The sequence below is a fragment of the Arvicola amphibius genome, chromosome 4, assembly GCF_903992535.2.
Source record: "Arvicola amphibius chromosome 4, mArvAmp1.2, whole genome shotgun sequence".
Lineage (NCBI taxonomy): Eukaryota > Metazoa > Chordata > Mammalia > Rodentia > Cricetidae > Arvicola > Arvicola amphibius.
This window is the reverse complement of record NC_052050.1, coordinates 152,782,175-152,800,007: the sequence shown is the minus strand read 5'-3', so window position 1 is coordinate 152,800,007 and position 17,833 is coordinate 152,782,175. Positions and strand designations below refer to the sequence as shown.

The window sequence follows — 17,833 nt, the reverse complement described above, 5'->3', positions numbered from 1 at the left end:
AATGGATTCAGCATGTCTCCTCGGGTCCACAGTCTTACGAGTTTCATTGTTACTCAGAAAACAGAACTTCAGAGGCTCCTCTGAGACTCAAGACAATTCTTAGTTGTGGACTACTATAAAAAATTACAGAAGCACAAAACCAAGTTACACACTCCCGATATACAATGGGCCAGAGTAAACATCCTAAAAGGAAGGCATGGGGGCATCAAAAGGAGTAATGGGACCCAAATCCTGCAGAGGAAGCCTTAAATCCTGTAACTCTGTGTCCATAATTGAGGGCACAGGCTAGCGTCATTGAAACTCTAGCATACTTGAGTATTCGTTCCTTCATGGCCTTGCCGTGCCCAACCCACATGTCCTTTCTTTTAGAGTGACTTTACTCAGTATCCTCAGCTTCCTCCAGCAGACATGCTGCATCCTTGGATCTCCATTGCAACTTGAGTCTTACCCTCATAGCTTCATGCATCATCCTCTCGGGAGCTCTGGGCAAAGAATCTAGCCGGCTGCATGTTGCTTGTTCTCACAGACGTTTGTCTAGAATCACAGCAGGAGCCTCCATCACTTCATCACTATTGCGATCTTGTGCCTTCAAAACGAGCACTGAGTGGGTAACGCCTGGTGCTGTTGCCTGCTCAAGCAATAGCGAGGACCCCTTGGACCACAGCTTCAGCAGCCTTTGATAGATGAGCTCCTGGAGACAGTCCTCTAGGCTCCTCTTGTCCAGCAGTGTCTGGCAAGTGCTGTCACAGAAAAGTCTTCTGAGTTTGCAGTCTTACACTCTGGAGCCACGATGGGTCAGGGGCTCTCGACTTCCTAAAATTCTCCTCTCGCCTTTTCTGTTATGACAGCATAAAGTAGTTATTTTGTCACTAATGGTGCTCATCATTTTTAACAGCTGCCGGCTCTTACCTGCAGCTTTAGATGAGGCCTTCTCTGACTTAAGTACATTTGTTACATTGTTCTGCTCCGTGTTTGTGACTAGTCCGCTCTGGAAACTCACCGAAAAGCATTCAGTAATAGCCTCAAGAGGGTTCCTGCTGTGTGATCTTGAATTTCCCCCCTCTCCTTTGAATTCAGCCTTCCTCTAATTTTCAAGATGTGGGGAAATTATTTGTCAGGATGGAGCATGAATGGCCTCTGGTTCTCAAAAGAGGGAGAGGAATGCCAAACCCAAGAGCGCAGATCTTACTGACTCTGAATCAGTGTTCTGCTTGGCTGAGCTCCTCCCACAGTGCTTATTCAGCTCTGCCTCTTGTATTGTAAGGCGTACTTAGCTGAAGCTCTTGGAACGAACCAGTTGACAATGCCTAAGAACCCCATGACTATGTTCAGCCACAGTAATGGCCTCCTACTCCAGCACCTGTTTGCTGTATTAGTGATTTTTGATTTGTTATGGCCAAAATTCCTGACAGAAACACGTGAAAATAGGAAATGTTTATTTGGGCTCCTGGTTTCAGATCCCATTTCATAGTTGCTGACCCCACACGCTTGGGCAGGATGTCTCACAGTGGCAGAAGTGTGTGATAGGGTCCGATGGTTCACATCCCGCAGCCCAGGAAGAATAGAAAGGGCTAGGCTACCTTTCCACTAGTTTTCACCTGTCGTGTTCCCCGGGCCATGGTATGGTAGCATCCACACGCAAGGTGGCTCTCCCCTTCAGTTAATCCTTGCTGGAAATGCTCGCATAGACACAGCCAGAAATGCATCTCAACATTCCCTACATGATTCTAAATACAGTTGACCTGACAATGGAGATTAGCCACCCCACTTGGTAACCTTGCAATTCTCTGCAGCAGAGTTCCTGGGGTTGTTTTATACATATAGTACATAGTAAGTGTTACAGCTCTGAAGGAAAAGGCATCCTGGTAGTCAGAAGCCAGGGAATACCTACAGCTCTAAAGGGAAAGGCATCCCAACAAGTGTAACAAGTGTTACAGCTCTGTTTTGATAGGGGATGGTTTCCCTAGTTACAGTCCTTGCTCCAGGACAGGTTTCCCTAATGGAAGAGTAACAACTTTGCTCCAGCAGGGTTTTTCCCCAGCCAGGTTGTTGCAGCTCTGCTCGGTTTCCTCAGAGTGTAACAATTTGGCTCCAGCAAGGGAAGCTTTCCCGAGCCAGAGTATTACAGTTCTGCTCCGCTCTGGTCTGCTCAACTCTGGCGAGAGCTACTGACCTACTCCAGCGGAAGTTGTAACAACACTGCTGTGCTGCAGTAAAGGAAAGTTATGACAACAAACCTCACAAGAGATTTATTGGGCAGGGGGAATCCAGGAGAGTGGCCGCCTCTGCCAGGGTGGAAAAAAAAAGGGCAGCCCCAAACTAAATAGGTACAGGGTTTATATAGCGTTTCTTAGGGGTGGAGCTTTTCAGGGTAGAAAAATTTCAGGGTGGGGATTAGTAGGATCTCAATTCTTGAGCTTGAAACAAGCTCAGGGATGGGTTGAATTTTGTGCTCTGTGATTGGTTGGATTTTATGCTCTGGGGTTGCTTGGTTTTCATGCTCAGGGATGGGTTGGATTTCAGTTTCTGAGTTGGTTATGGGGAGAGTGTGTTTTCTTGGGACTGTTCTCTGGGCCAGGGTGTTCTTTCATTCTCCCCTTTTACCCTGCAGGTTTCACAGAGCATTTTCTTTCATGTGTATTATATGTTTCCACTGTATTTACCCTCCATTGCCCTCCACCATTCCTCCCACCCACTGCCACTTCCCACTAGTCTCCTCCCTTACCCTCTCTGATGCTTTCATGCCATGTATATGGTTTCATGAATTGATAGACATCTAGTATTTTTCTTTCTGAGACAAATATTTCACTTAATATGATGATCTAATGTCATTCATTTTTCTTTTTCTTTTCTTTTTTGTTTTGTTTTTTGTTTTTGTTTTTTTTGTTTTTGTTTTTGTTTTTTCAAGACAGGTTTTCTCTGTGTAACAGCTCCAGCTGTCCTGGAACTAGCTCTTGCAGATGAGACTGGCCTCAAACTCACAGAGATCTGCCGACCTCTGCCTCTCAAGTACTGGGATTAATGGTGTGCACCACCACTGCCCAGCCTGGCATTCATTTTTCTAGTGGACAATATATAGATCACATTTTCTTTACCCCTTCATCTGTTGATGCACACTTAGGCTCATTCTGTAGATTGACCATTCTAAACTAGAGCTGCAATAAATACAGGTGTGCAAGTATCTCTGTGCTATGCTGACTGAGAGTCCTTCAAGTATATGCCCACAAATGGTATGGCTGAATCTTTTGTTCTATTTTTTTCATTTTATGACACACTTAATACTGATTTCCATGGTGTCTGGACCAATTTGATTCCACCACCACCACCGTTGTATAAGTATTCTGCTTTCCCCATTTCCTCATTAGCATTTCCTGTTCCTTTTATTCTTGAGTAATAATTATTCTAAAGAGTAAGAAAGAACCTCAAAATATTTTAATTTACATCTCTTTGATGACTAAGGATGTTGAACATCTTGTCATATGTGTATTGGCCATTCGTACTTTTATTGAAAACTGTGAGCTGTTTCATTGGCCCACTCACTGATTGGGTTGTTTGCTTGGTTTTGTTTTGGATTGTGTTCTTTCTCTTTAAATATTCTAGATGTTAATCCCATTCTACAGGCTCTCTCTAAATCCTTTGATTTTCAGAGCATTTGAATCCTATTCAACCCCATTCATCAATTCTCAGAGTCTGTTATACTTACTCATTTAATCCTTTGTCTGGGATTTCACATAAATCACTCTCATTAGAATCTTTTGGGAATCTAAGGGGAATCTATAGAGCCTGTCAGTTTGGAAGCTAGTAAGTCTCACTCCACGCTCACTCAGTATCACTCTGGCCAGATTTCTACCCCCCCCCCCCCCCCGGACATGGTATGGTTTAGACACAGCTTCCCCCAATCTCTTAGAGGGATTCTACACACCGAAACTAAGGTAGTAACCCCCTGACACTTGCCCTGAGGTCCCAGGGGCAATCATGCAGGAAAAGACTTTGCCTGGAGGGCCGTCTAACTGCTGATTCATCAGGGGACCTTTTAATTGCTTCTTGCCACTACTCTACCCAGATACTGAGAAGATAAGATTTTCCCGGCATCTAATAAGGTGTGCTGACCCCAAGATTTGTGTCTGGTTGGGATGCAAGTGTGGTAGTTTGAATGTAACTATCCTCCAAAAGCTCATAGGGAATGGCATTATGTGGCTTTGTCGGAGTGTGTATGGCCTCCTTGGAGGAAGGGTGTAACTGTGAGGGTGGGCTTTGAGGTTTCTTATGTTCAGGATACTGCCCAGTCTCAGTCAACTTCCTGTGACCTACATATCAAGGTATGGCTAGCACCACATCTGTCTGAATGCTGACATGCTCCCTGCCATGACTGAACCTCTGAAACTATAAGCGAGCACCCTCAATAAAATATTTTCCTTTATAAGAGTTGCCGTGGTCGTGGTGTCTTTCCTTAGCAACAAAAATCCTAACTAAGACAGGAAATCTGCTTTAGTGGCATATCCAATGTTGATTGTGCTTTCTCAGTTGTTGGCTTTTTTGTGTTACTTCTCTGGTCGCTGCTCCTCTCCCAGCATGCAAATGCCTGAACTCTAGAATGTACTCTGAGCACTCTTCCTCCTTTCTGATTCCTGAAGTTTCCTTCCTTTCTTAACTTCTTAAACTAATGTAACATCTGCCATCACTGACTTCATAGACAGCTATCCTCCAACTATCTTTGGATTATTCCCATGGATGGGGGTTGTCACCATTTTCCCCGTCTTAACGCAGGTCGGTCTTCACCATGTGGATTTTCTCTCTCCCATTGAATTAAAAGCTGTGTGAATGGAAGTTGTTTTGCTCATCGATAATACCCACCTTTCAGTGTATTATTTAGTGTTTAAGAAAGGGTAGCTCGATAATATAGACGGATGACTTCAGCCAGAAGTCACCTTTGGGCGGTGCTTCCAATGGCTTCTCTGAGAGCCTGGCAGAGCAGCCGGCCGTCTTTCTCCTCGGTGAGTACCCTGTGTGTGATTGAGTCAGGTAGAAAAAAAAAAAGTTGAACTTGACTTTTTACCTTTTTGCTGGATCAGTCATCAGGATCAATGAAGGTCCAGAGCTAATTGCTTCTCATGCTGACTCCAGTCATCAACAAAGCTACAGCATCATTGGTCCAAATGAAACCTGAACTGAAGGATGAGGTCCATACCAGAGGTGAACCCGGTCCTCTGCTCGGTAGGAGGAGCTCCCAGGGGCTTTGAGACTGCTAGAGAGTGTATGCAAAATACCTGGTTCCAGGAGATCTGACACGCTCCTCTGGCTTCCACGGGCACCAGGCATCCATGTGGTATGCAGACACACATGCCGGCAAAGCCCTCTTGCACATGAAGTAGATAAATCTACACTTTTTAAAATAATGAAATATTTCAAGTTACACTTCCTAAGTTTGATCTTCTAACAGACAGAACTGGCCAATTTTCCTTTTGTATAAGGCAATGGGAGTCATAAGGGCAAGCATATCCTTTCAAAGGGCCACAAAAACACCCAGTTTTTGTCCTTGGTGGGAAGTTTTTGACAGAACCAGAAGAGTCTCAATAGTGGCAATTCCCTGGAGGCCTGGCACCCAGCTCACCCTCCCTGCTTCTTAATTACTGTTCGGTTCTAGCAACCTTTGGAGAGATGCTCATCAAGAGCCTTCCAAAGTCACCTCTCTATCTGTGAGAGGAAGACACTGCCATCTTCATCACAGCTCTGTAAGTACATGCTCAGCCACATTAAAAAGTAAAGTTCCTCCAGCCATACGAACGGCCTTCTATTTCTTGCTCCCGGAGATGTCCGTGGGTCTGTTCCCCTATGTTCTCACTAATTTTTATAGTTCCGCTGAGCGCAGCATGTGGCTTTTGAGCTGAGTCAAGTTCATTTCCGCTGAGACCAGCCTGGGTATTTTCATCGTGTGCTTCCTTTCGGTTCCTCCTCCCTTGCAAAATTTAGCAACTTTAGTATTGTTCTCCCAGCGTGGTGCTCCTCACGAGTCAGTGTCAGCCCTCGGTGACTTCCCTACAGTAGAGCCAGCGTGATGGCTCAGACTTCTCATCTGACTTTCTAGCTGTGTTGCTGAGTCAAACTCTGCTCGGAAATCTACTTGCTTCCAGCCGTACTCCGGGGATCCAAATATATGTAAAGAGAGGCTGGTTTTTAGATAAGGCGTGCAGAACAGACCATCTGCTGCGCTCAGAATGGATCCTTTTCTCCAGACAGAGCCTTTCGCTAAGGAGGGGTGGATTCTTCCCACTGGAAGCATGGTAGGTGGGGAGTGGGATGCAATGCGGTGGACAGCTGAAACGAGGGTGAGTATGTGGTCATACCTACCCAAGCTCTGAACCCCGTGCTCCTTTCTAGGTTCAAGTCTCCGAAGAGGCCGTAGTCTTTGGTTAAGGAATGGGAGGTACAGGCCATCACTTGAATGTCAAGACAGTTGCAATAGGTCTAGTCTAGGAGTGCTTAGCCTTTATTCCTGGCGTGAGTGCCTGAGCGAGGTCTGTTCTCTCCTCTCTCTCTCTCTCTCTCTCTCTCTCTCTCTCTCTCTCTCTCTCTCATGTTCTCTCGTATGTGTGTGCGCACACTCACATGTGTTCATGCATGTTCTTGTATATGCAGGTGTGTATACATACACACATATTATATACTCACATACAGAGGGCAGGAGACAATCTCAGTATCACTTCTCAGGTACTATTACCCCCCCCCCTTTTTTTGGAGACAAGTTTCACACTGTCTCCAAACTTACCAAGTCTGCTGGAGACTCTCCTTCCCCAGTGCAGGGATGATAAGCCAGGGAACAACATGCCTGGAATTTTTGCCTGGGTTCTTGGGATCAAACTGGCATCCTCATTCATGAAAGGCAAGCATTTTACTGGCCTAGCTGTCTCTCCAGCGTCCCACTGTCACCTTTTTCTTGTGCTCTTTTGAGACAAAGTCTCGCTATGTAGTCTTTGCTGCTCTAGAACTCACTATGTAGATCAGGCTAGCCTTGAGCCGTTTAGAGATCTGCCTGTCTCTGTAGCCCATGCTTTTAAACCAAGATTTCCTTCCATCTCATGAACCTCTGGATATATCCCCCCCACACACCCCTTGTGACTCTATTCAAGAGAACTTCCTCTTGCAGTCCGGAGCTTTGAGGAAGCTTACTCTTTTATGGGCGTTCTGCCCCAAAAACACTTCTTCAGTCTGTACCAGCCACCGGCAACACTGTTGCTGCTGGACCATCTTGGACCATTCTGTCTTGTGTGGCATCAGAGTTCTCCCAAGTCACCTCTCTGTGGTAGTGACAGCCTTCCTCTAGCATCTACTTGGGGGAGGGGGGAGCTGCAGATCGAAGGGCTTGTGTGGGTTCACAGGCTCAGAGCCTATATGAAATTAGACGATCTGGTGCTGGAATAATTTTATAGGCGGGAAAGAATAAATACTGTCAAACCAAAATCTTACCCGAGCCTATGGAGTAAACCTGGGTCGTGTCCAGCTTGTTGGGGTCCCCAGTCAGTCAGTCCTCACTGGCTGGGCGGACAAGCAGACAAGCATGTCAATCAGGGTTCCAGGAGCCTCTTTCTGTTGGTTCCGGGAGTTAACCCTAAGCTACTATACTTTCTAATCTTTTGGGTAAATTTAAGGCCCCACCCATGTGATTTTGCTTATGCTCATCTTTGCTATAGTTGGCATGATTTAACCCATCAGTTAAAATCACAGGCTCCATCTGCATGTGTTCTGAGTGAATAGTAATTTCGCTAGCATGGTAATGGTATTTGCAAACTAGAATCTTTCAGGCCGACAGTGTCTCGGGCCCAGTTCTAGGTGAAACCCCCAAGTGTTGTTCTGCAGAATGGTACCAACTTGCAGTTGTGGCCTCAGGCATCTTTGGAAAGACGTTTTGCTCACTGGGCCTGAGATGCGGTTCACTGGATCCCCTCTCAACTCTGAACCCCAGCCCTTCAGTTCTGCATTTGTATCGTGAGAGCCGTTCCGCCCTCATTTCTTGTGACTGTCATTTTCAGGCCAAGACTAGGTGCTGCCTACACATCCCTGTCCTTCCTCCCTGAGGACAGTACCCAGGGGCACGTCGGTGTGCACCGGGAAGTGTAAGGGCCTGCCAAATTCCCATGCAGTGTGGTATGGAGGAATGGCGTATTTGCCTGGCAGTCCAGAAGATTCCTGTCAGCCTCCCCAGCTTATTACATCTATGGCTCTAATCCCTGGCTCTTTTCTCCTCAGTGCTCTCCACTCTTCTTCCTTGGGGCCATTGTTCCTGTGTTTGTCTCTCCATGATGTAGATCATAGCCGAGTTAGCCTTCGTGGACAAAGCCTATGTCATTTTGCCTGGTCATTTAGGAGGCCTTCATCAAGACAGGGCTGATATCTTCACTTAATCTTTAGTGACAGTTGTTCAGGATGTGGTGAGTGGAAGGAGCAAGTATGATAGGAGACAGGCTATAGTTCAGTAGAAGGAAAGATGGATATGGACCAGGGATGAACAGGTCCCGGCATGGCATGTGCGTTTTTATCCATATGTAAGTCGTAGAAAAAAAAATCTCTGGAAAGATGTTATTGCATTAGATCGTCTAAATGGAACCAGAGGAACCAACCCAGACAGGCTCGATAGGACACAAAAAGCCAAATAGTAGCACAAAGGAGCTGAATTGAAGAAAATGAGCAATGTTCCGACCACAGAGCTGAAAGGATCCAAGAGGATTTTCTCAGCGACCTTTAAAGGAAAGAAACCACAGGTCTCAGAGCCAATCAACTTCAAGATGAAATCCATTCCAAAACCAATGGGGCTTCCTAAACCAATTCCAGCATCAGGCCATGCAGAGAAGGACACGGAGCGTCAGAAACGGCAGCAGGTGGATGGCTGCTGCCGAGGATGGGCTTCTCCTGAGTGGTGAGAATGGCCTCTGTGTGTTTCTACCCATGGAAGGTTTGTCCTGAAAAAGCCAGCAGGTTGATTGCACGGGGCTGAAATACAGCGGCTGCTAATGAGCTGTCCGTGGATACATGAAATCTGGACCCTCCCTCAAGGCAGATGGACAGTACCTGCTCGACAGAGGAGCTCACTCCAAGAGAAGAAAAGTCTGTACTGCCTTTTCTGTTGGCTGGTGAAGCAGTTGGCAGTGGAATTCTGTTTCAATTTGATGCGTTGCCAGATTCTGTCTCCCATTTCATTCCTGTTGTTGAGCCTTGGCTAGCCGAGTGACAGAGAAAACAGTTGATTTCCAGGCAGCCAGCCTTCTCCCTGGATCTCATCACTGGCTTCCCGTGGTCCTCGCTGGCTGTTAATTTTTTGGTATCTGCACTTTGCAATAAAGTAATATGAATAGCAAGCAGGATTTTATAGTATGGAAACCTTTCTTCGGATAGAAGTTTTGAACGCTTTAATTATTTATCCCAGTAAGATTTATTGTAAAGTATCTCAGTTGCTAATCTAAACTGAGCTACGCTAGCGTGACTTTAATTTCCTTAAGAGCCTTGTTCCTGTTCTAACTGTTTTACATATATTAATGTTCACGAGCACTCTATAAGATAGGTACAGTGATCCCACCAGGCTCTGATGAGTGTGGGGGGCTGATCCTATCAGTTGACTGTGGAGACTACACCCCTTAATAGGGGGTCTCCTTTGATGACACGGAAGCTCTTATGTGGCTTTTCTTCCCCCATCTCTTCAAACTTAATTTGTCCAAGTTTCCCTGAAAGTTGGAGAGAATGGATGATGGGGTGTCTGGGGCCTGACATGTTTCTTCTTTGTTGCACAGGGTCATGGTTTTTACATAGCAGCAGCTGTGCAAAGAATATCAAGGCATGCATACATGCATTCTGCATTAAAATAACAATTAAAAGCAAGAAAAAATTTTTCAAGGAAATATGTATAAAAACAAAACAGTTCATTTCACCGATCCATTAAGTCATTTATAAATGATTTGTCAAGCAGAATTCACGTTAACAAGACAGCAAGATGACAAGAGAAAGCATGAGGGAAAGGTGCATCTCAAAGTCACCGGAGGAAGTTTTATGATCTGCTTGCATGCTGACGTGCAGTGACATTGAACAAATGAGACTGGCCACTGACCAGTGCTGCAGCCTTGTGTGGAAGTGGGGAAGCTGTTTCTGATCTGACCCAGTAAAGGGGGCTTTTCTGAAGAGACGTTAGGGGGGACGTAAGCAATAGGTGATGTTCTGCCGGACACTATTTTCAGAGGTACTTCATGTCCAGATGGTGCATGAAGCAATGTCTGACTCACTGGGTGCCCTGGAAACACTGCTGCCAGGGTCCACAGGGCTGGCCTTGTCAGTGACTCATGCAGATCGTGCCTTCTTGGGCCACAGACACCCGGGCATGGAAAGATTTCACTGTGTCCCGTGATCACTTTCTTCACCAGTGTACTGAATGAGTGCGTCCCTGTCCTCATAACTCACCCAGTTCCCCTCACCAGAGTGGCTCATTTGGCTCCAGATAGAGCATCAATGACAGACCAAAGAAATGGTTCTACCCATTTAACTTAGTAAATGACCGAGGTTATTGGGTTCACTTACTCAAAGGTAATCTGTATCACCCCAACTCCACAGTAGCATGCTCTGACTCACAAAGGTTGCATGTCTGGAGTTCCTTGTACCAGTTGCAGGCAGATCACAGTTAGAGTACCATCTCCTCCTCAACTGTTACTATTGATATACCACAGGGAAGGGACCCTGTGGGTCCTGTAACTTTCAGGATATTCCTGTGCCTTGTGAGTTTTGTTTAATCTTCCATCTTTGTTGTGGTGAGCATCCCTCTCCCTTCCTGTAGGAAGTCATGTTTCAACTACAAGTAAATACACACTATCTCTGGTGTGTCTTGTCACACTATGTGCCCTGCCAGGACAGCTGCTTTATGAGATCCTTGAAGAAAATGTTCTCTGTTAGTCTAAAGCCTCCTGAGCCGCTGAGTCTGGGCTGCATGGAGATTCAGGACTTTGCAGGGGGTCATCAGGCCAGAGCTGAAGCAATGTTTTCCTGGAGTTTTTGTGGCACCAGGAAGGGGAATCACAGCAGCCAAGATCCCAATAGGCGCATATGCTCTCCCAGATGGGGAGCTCCCAACCCCCGTGCAGAAATGAGAATGCCTGGCATTGTCCTCTGCTTGGTGCTGCAGGCTGAGCCACAGGAAAGAAGCTCAGAGAAAAGAAAGGACAGGACCTCGGTTTGGGTTTGGGAATCCTTGAAAAAGAATGGTCTTTGTGTGCTGGCCTATAGGTGAGTGTAACATGGCTATTTCAGCACTCCCTGGAAAGGGATGCAGGGCTGATAGGAGCAGCAGATATGAAAGGAAGCACAGAGCAGTGGTCCGGAAACCAACTGCGACAGTAACTGGAGCTGGTGGAGAAGAAGGGCTCTGGGTCGAGAGCGCTGTGCCAAGCATCTGGGAGACCAGGACCATGTGAACAATAGTGAACCAGACCAGCCGCAGGAATGATCTGTCACAGGCTCGTGGCAGTGTTACCCCTGTGTGAATACCCGAGCCCCACGCAATAGCCCTCGCAATCCCAGAACTAAGCAATTATAGTTTTAAAAAGAAAGCTGGCTGAAGCTAATTCCAAGACAAACATTAAAAATGGGGTCCATGGGTCCTCCTTGTAGAAGACACTCCATAAGGAAAAGGAAACTTGGAAAACTAGGGAATGGTGTCACCAGGTTCTTCTGTGGAGCCATAATCCAAGGGTCATGCTGGGAGCATCTACTGAGGGGGGAGGGGTGCAGAACATCCATATAGAACTCAGGAGGTGTGCCTTAGGGTCTGGAACCACCAGGGTGAGCCTGGTTGAGGTGGGAGCTGTGGGCTGGACCAGGACTTCAGGCCAAAATGGCCAGATTACCTGATAGGAAACACCCGTGCTTATCAACTGTCGTGGAAGGTCGGTGAAGAGTTCAGCCAGCCTGAACGTCCCGGAACATTCACAGAGACGGTGGCGGGTCTTCTCGTCACTTCTGCACGCTCATCTCCCTGAGTCCCTGAGTTCCACATCTTTCCTGAAGAAACAAGTCCGATTTGTTCTCCTGTCTGCTCTCTGTACGTCTACTTCATTGTTGCCCTCCCTGCTGCCCCTCTGGAGCAACGTTTGGCGACTGTGGCTGCAGCATCAGATGTCATCTGACATCTTCATGAGAATGGAGACGCCGAGGGTGAAAAATCAAGCATGAACGCCGGGCCTCGGCGTGGCCTGTTTCACAGAGCTGTAGAGAATCGTGTGGACGTTTAGGAGCACGCCTTGACAGGAAGGCTCAGCAACGAGCTTGGATTCTAAGATGCCTTTCATGTGCTGCCCTGCCGTTTGGCTGTGAAATTATTTCTGCATTCTTTCTTCTCATCTTGCCAGGTAATTATAAGCTTTTAGTCTAATTTAGATGAGGTTGATTAGCCAGGCCTGCTCTCGCTATAAACGAAGTTAATGAATTGCAGATTTTTTTATATAGTTTTTCCACCTTAGAGGCAGGGCAGGACTTACCGTTATTGAAATGCAGGAAATGTTTTTAAGAACTGTCATGCATATTCAGCGTTCATGGAAAACCACTTTAGAGATGTAGCTGTGAGTGCCATGTAAGAACAAGAAGGAGAAACAGCACGTGGTTATGCAATTTATTTCACCACGTATATTCTCATGCTGGGGATAGCCAGGAAACTGTATCTGCATGTTAGGATAGCACAGTGTGGCAGCCACACACGCTCCTTCCTCAGAACTCTGGATTGCAGCTAGGTGACAGACGGCAGCGGTCTGGAACATGGGGTTGCTTCATGAATGGAGGGCAGGGGGAAGTCGTCTTAGGACACAGACATCACAGAAAGTCAGTGAAGGTGCAGCGAGCCTCGTCCCCATCTGCAGGCCACATACCTGCACATCTGGCCAGGCTTCCCAAAGGCAAGGGCATTCTGTCTCTGTGAGCTTTCGCTTTGGAAGGGGCTTTGTGAGTGATCGGCACCTTGCAGACCTTGTTTGGAGTCAAGTCTATTAAATGCCAGTTTCTTTGCCAAGGTCCCTTGTGTGTTTCCCTCAGCTCAAAACCTCTGACAGGAGTAATACGGTTCAGTTTTACACATAAGGGACAAGTGAAGCGGAAGTCACTTGAAAACTGCTTCAACATGCAGTTTCAACGGTGCAGCAGATGGGAGCTGTGTGTGGGCCTGGGAACGCTCAGTTAGGTCGCAGCAGTCGTGGGGCCAGGAAGGCTCTGGGGGAAGGGCAAGGCTCCTAGAGGGGCAGGTTCTCTATTACTTAGCACCGTCGCCCATGCTGGTTATAAAGTGTGCTGATTTCAGGTAGTTCCAGAAGGCAGCTGTATTAAAGAGGAGAGAGTTGCTGCCTGCTCTGCACATTGGAGACCGTGGTGCTAGGCACCTGATTTCCTCGAGAGCAATCCAGGGTCATCTGAGGTGCTCGGTGACCCCTGAGTCATCAGGGAGCAGAGATGGAAACAGAGCTGAGCTTCTCTCTCAGGGCTCTGAGCAACATCTAGGAGGTTCGTGCCAAGTGGACCTGCCAGGGCTTGTCACTGGCAGAATCATGAGACGCTGAACGGACGGAGATTGCCGGGGAAGTTGACCATGTGGACACCACTGTGAATGTCACAAGGTGACATTAAATATGTGCGTGTCTACAGCTGCCAAGCTCTGGGGTACCTGCTGTGCAGCTGGGTCCTGCCTCTGTGTGGTCTCTGCTGTTCCCTGCCTTGATGTAGCCTTCAAGCATAGCCAAGAAGGAGGAGGCCGAAACAAACCAGGACCAGCAAACCACCCCAGCATGGAGCAGTTATTTTTTTTTGTGGGGGAGGGTGAGTTCCATTTAGGTCAAGAACTATAAAATTTGTTAAGCCGAATCGATCCAGAAACCAAGGACTTTAAAATAATGAATTGCAGTCTTGTTGCTACTGTGCTACCTCGTATTTATTTGGCTCCCTGCACTAAAACCCAACGTGTGATGTATTTAGAAGAAGAAGAATAATGGCTTGGGCATGATTTGTCAATGAGTAATAGGTAACCAGTTTCGTCTGTCACTTTTTAACAAATGTTATTCGTTTTATTAATATCCAAAGTGAAATAGGTGAATAACGGAGAGGCCTGGGGATATAGATCAAAATTCAGGTTTTTAGCTCAGTAATACCGAAAGTGGCCATTTGCAAAGATTCAGGGCATGAAACAACCACAAATCATATTTCTGAAGTTGGTTTCTTTTAGAAAATAAGGGTGAACCAACAGTATTTTATCAAGGAAATATTTTAATCTAGAGATTTAATATAATGAATCCTGTATGTAATTCAATGAATTTCTTCAATTCTTTGTATTTAACAGAATATAGGTTTTAGCCAGTGTTGCTAGAGATGACAGCTTATAGTTAAAGCTGCAATCACCATTTGAGGCCATCCCATATGCCAGGTGGCATGAAGGTCTGCTTGGGGCAGAATTGCCTGTGTGGGTGCCATTGTGCAGGATCAGAACCCTCAAAACAGCATCCCCTGTGTGTGCCTGCAAACGTGTCCATGGATACCAAGTTCATATGTCTTTTGAGGATAGCAAGAGTTAAACAAACACTGTGAACCAACTGTCCGTGGAGGTGGCTAGAGCCACTGCAGCCCCACCGGGTAAACCCTCTCCACTTCCATTTCTAGGACACACTGGAGTCCGTGAAATAGGAAGTGAGGGGCCATTCCTGCTTCGACTACATGATATCTTTAAATTGGAGTTTCAGAGGGATAGAGAGGTGGCTTAGCAGTTAGGAGCACTTTGCTGTTCTTTCAGAAGACCAAACTCAGGTCCCAGCACCCTCATCATCAGACAACCCAGCGCTGCCAGTAATACCAGCTCCAAGGTATTCATAGATTCATGCTTATGGGTACCTGCAAATATGTGGTGATGTGCGCGCGCACACACACACACACACACACACACACACACACACGCATTATATGGAATGCTAGTACCTACTAAGAATACTTCATGTGATGCCAGTGGTCTCAGTTTCAACTGTGGCTCCATACCAGGCCCCTGGCAGTCTCAGGATTTCTTCCAACAAATCCACTGATAGGAAACCCCAGAGGAAGCACCAAAGGGCCACGAGGAATCTGCTCTATCAGGGGTCTGTACACTATTTCCACGGCATGACTCATGCAACCTCACCTCACTGAGCAGGGAGCTAGGGCTCCCACACGGAATCACCTCGGATCTCATGTCTGTGAGGGCTTTAGTGGAACCCGCTTGCCCGTGAGTGTCAAGGAGCTTAACATCTTAGAGGCACGCCAGTGCTGGGGAGAAGAATGATTCAAAGAAAATAAAGAGAAGACGACTTCGGGCACCAGAGTGCTCCGAAGGTGACGGCACTCCTACCTGTGTGACCCAGGGCAGCCGCACTAACACGGCACTCAGGTGACAAGCTCATACCTGTGCGACACAGAGGGAACCGTGCGGGCCTGGAGCTCAGGCTCTCCTCTTCTGTATGCAGAGCTGTCTGCCATAGGAGTGCAGGTTAATGACATAGCACCTCTCGATTGCAACGGGTTATTTTAATAGCATTTTATTTTGATATTCAGTTGGGAACTCTTTTCTCTGAGCTCTGTTAGCCATGGTCCACAGGCGCAGCTAGGGCATGAGGGTGACAGGTCGACTCTTGTACCGGACGGCTGGAACAAGAAGGCAGCATGGAGGTCTTGGGTTTAGGGAGGGTCAGTGAGAATGTTATCCTGCCGCGTACGTGATGTGTTCCTCCACATACTCTTGGGAAAATGCCGCGCACCCTGCCCCCCCCCCCGCCCCCGTCTGCTGTGCTCTATGCGCTAGAATCCAGTTCGTGAGCTTCGGGCAAGGGGCTGGAGGTTGAGGAAACACACACAGACAGACCGACACACAGACCTCCAATCGCTGGTACAAAACACTTTTTAATAGCACCATGGAGGCTTAAATACCCTGCAGTCAATGGCCAACAGGTGAAAATCCCATCCTCTGATCCTCTAGGCAAAGCACAGATTTTAGTAACTTCAATTAGAAGGCTCTAGCAGGGAAGAGCAGCTGAAGGCCAGGACTCAATTGGTCCCAACAGGAAAACACGAGGTAAAGCCTTCCAGACCAAGCAGGGACCTGGCTGCAGTAACCTCTGCTGCTGAGTGTCTGCTCTAAGGAACCCAAGAGCCCCTGTCGCTCTCGTGTGATACTGGCAGTGAGCATTTGGAATGTGTCTTTTTTGAGCTGCCTGCATACATGTTGCCCAGTATCAGCAAGCTGGAGGTCACAGGAAACAGGGTATCATTGTCCCTGGGCAGAAACCTGACCCCCAGCAATTACTGAGGTCTTGATATAATGTCATGATCTTCAGAGCATTAGAAGACTGGCGGGCAGGTGAGCGAGCGAGCAGCCTTCACTTTGTGTGCATCTGCTCAATCTCATTCCACCGCTGCATTCCTGAGGGAAGAAGGCAGTAATATTGATCTCCATTAGAAGAGAAGGACCATGCACGTCTTCACCTCCGGCCATTTTCCTGCCAGACCATCAAACCCCAATAACAAAGATTCCATGTATTTCCACAGTGTTGCCTGTACTTATAAAATGGTTATAGGCTTGTTATGGAAACTGCAAAGAGTTACAAAGGGAAAGTCAAATGTAGCTGTAATTCCTCCAATCAGAGAGAATAGCCATAAGCATCAGGAATGGCCTCTGGTCTTCTTTTCACAGTGAGGCCAGGTCATCAGAATGGTTTCCATGTAGCTGTCTACACTCCCACTGTGCTGGGAGCTTCTACGTCACTTGGCGCTCGTTAGCCTTCTGTGCTAAACCATGCTGTCATTATGTAGCCATTCTGCCTTAATTGGACCTTTGAAAAATCCAGACTTGACATTATTTTGTAAGAATAAAATTAAATTGAAAAATGAAACATCCCAAATTACCATAAAGTCTTGCCCAAAATTCAGAGAGAAAGATAACTTGGGTAGAGCCGCACATTCCGTACAAAGATACCCACATGGAACTGATGTCACTCATGCCTGTGGAAGACACAATACTAGTATCAGGCATCCTCAAGGGGAAATTAAGACAAGTATGTCATGGGTAACATAAGAAGCTCCGCTCGTGAGTCCCTGCAGAGCATACATGAATCCCTGGGTTCAATTCCCAATTCTATTAACCAGGCATGGTGAGCCCTGACAAGCTTCAGAATTTCAAAGTTATGCTCCGCTACAGAGTGGGTTTGAAGTGTGCCTGGACTACATGAGATCTTTTTAGGAAAGAAAGAACATGTCTCTAGTCTTTCAGATGAAGAATTTATGAATTCAAGCATGTTCAAATGTTAATGTTGCTGTGTTTCTAGTCAAAAGCCTGAGATTTTTCTTCTCAGAAAGCATGCCATGGGCTGGAGAGCTAGCTCAGCTGTTAAAGGTTAATGACTCACAACCAAAACCATGTTACGTAATTGTCTTAGTCAGGGCTTCTACTGCTGTGAAGAGACACCATGAGACCATGACTCATATAAAGGAAAACATTTAATTGGAGCTGGCTTACAGTTTCAGAGGTTCAGTCCGTTATCATCATGGTGGGACATGGTGGCAGCAGGCAGACATGGTGCTGGAGAAGGAGCTGAGGTTCTACATCTTGATCTGCAGGCAGCAGAAGGAGCCTGTGTTTCACACTGGCAATAATAGCTTGAGCATAGGAGACCTCAAAGCCTGCCTCCACGGTGGCACACTTCCTCCAACAAAGCCACACCTCCTAATAGTGACATTCTCTATAGGGTCCATTTTCTTTCAAACCCCCACATGCTACTTCCTGGCCCCAAAAAGGCTTGTAGCCATATCGTAA

General features: G+C 46.8%; 1 protein-coding gene across 1 annotated transcript in view; it reads left to right on the top strand.

Annotated features, from left to right (window-relative positions):
- Window positions 1–6,222: 6,222 nt before the first annotated feature.
- Dlgap2 (DLG associated protein 2) overlaps window positions 6,223–17,833 on the top strand; it is a 154,926-nt gene continuing 143,315 nt past the window's right edge. Inside the window, exon 1 of the mRNA XM_038326895.1 lies at window positions 6,223–6,281. The gene's annotated coding sequence lies outside the window, so the exon portion shown is untranslated. The remainder of the gene's footprint in view (window positions 6,282–17,833) is intronic.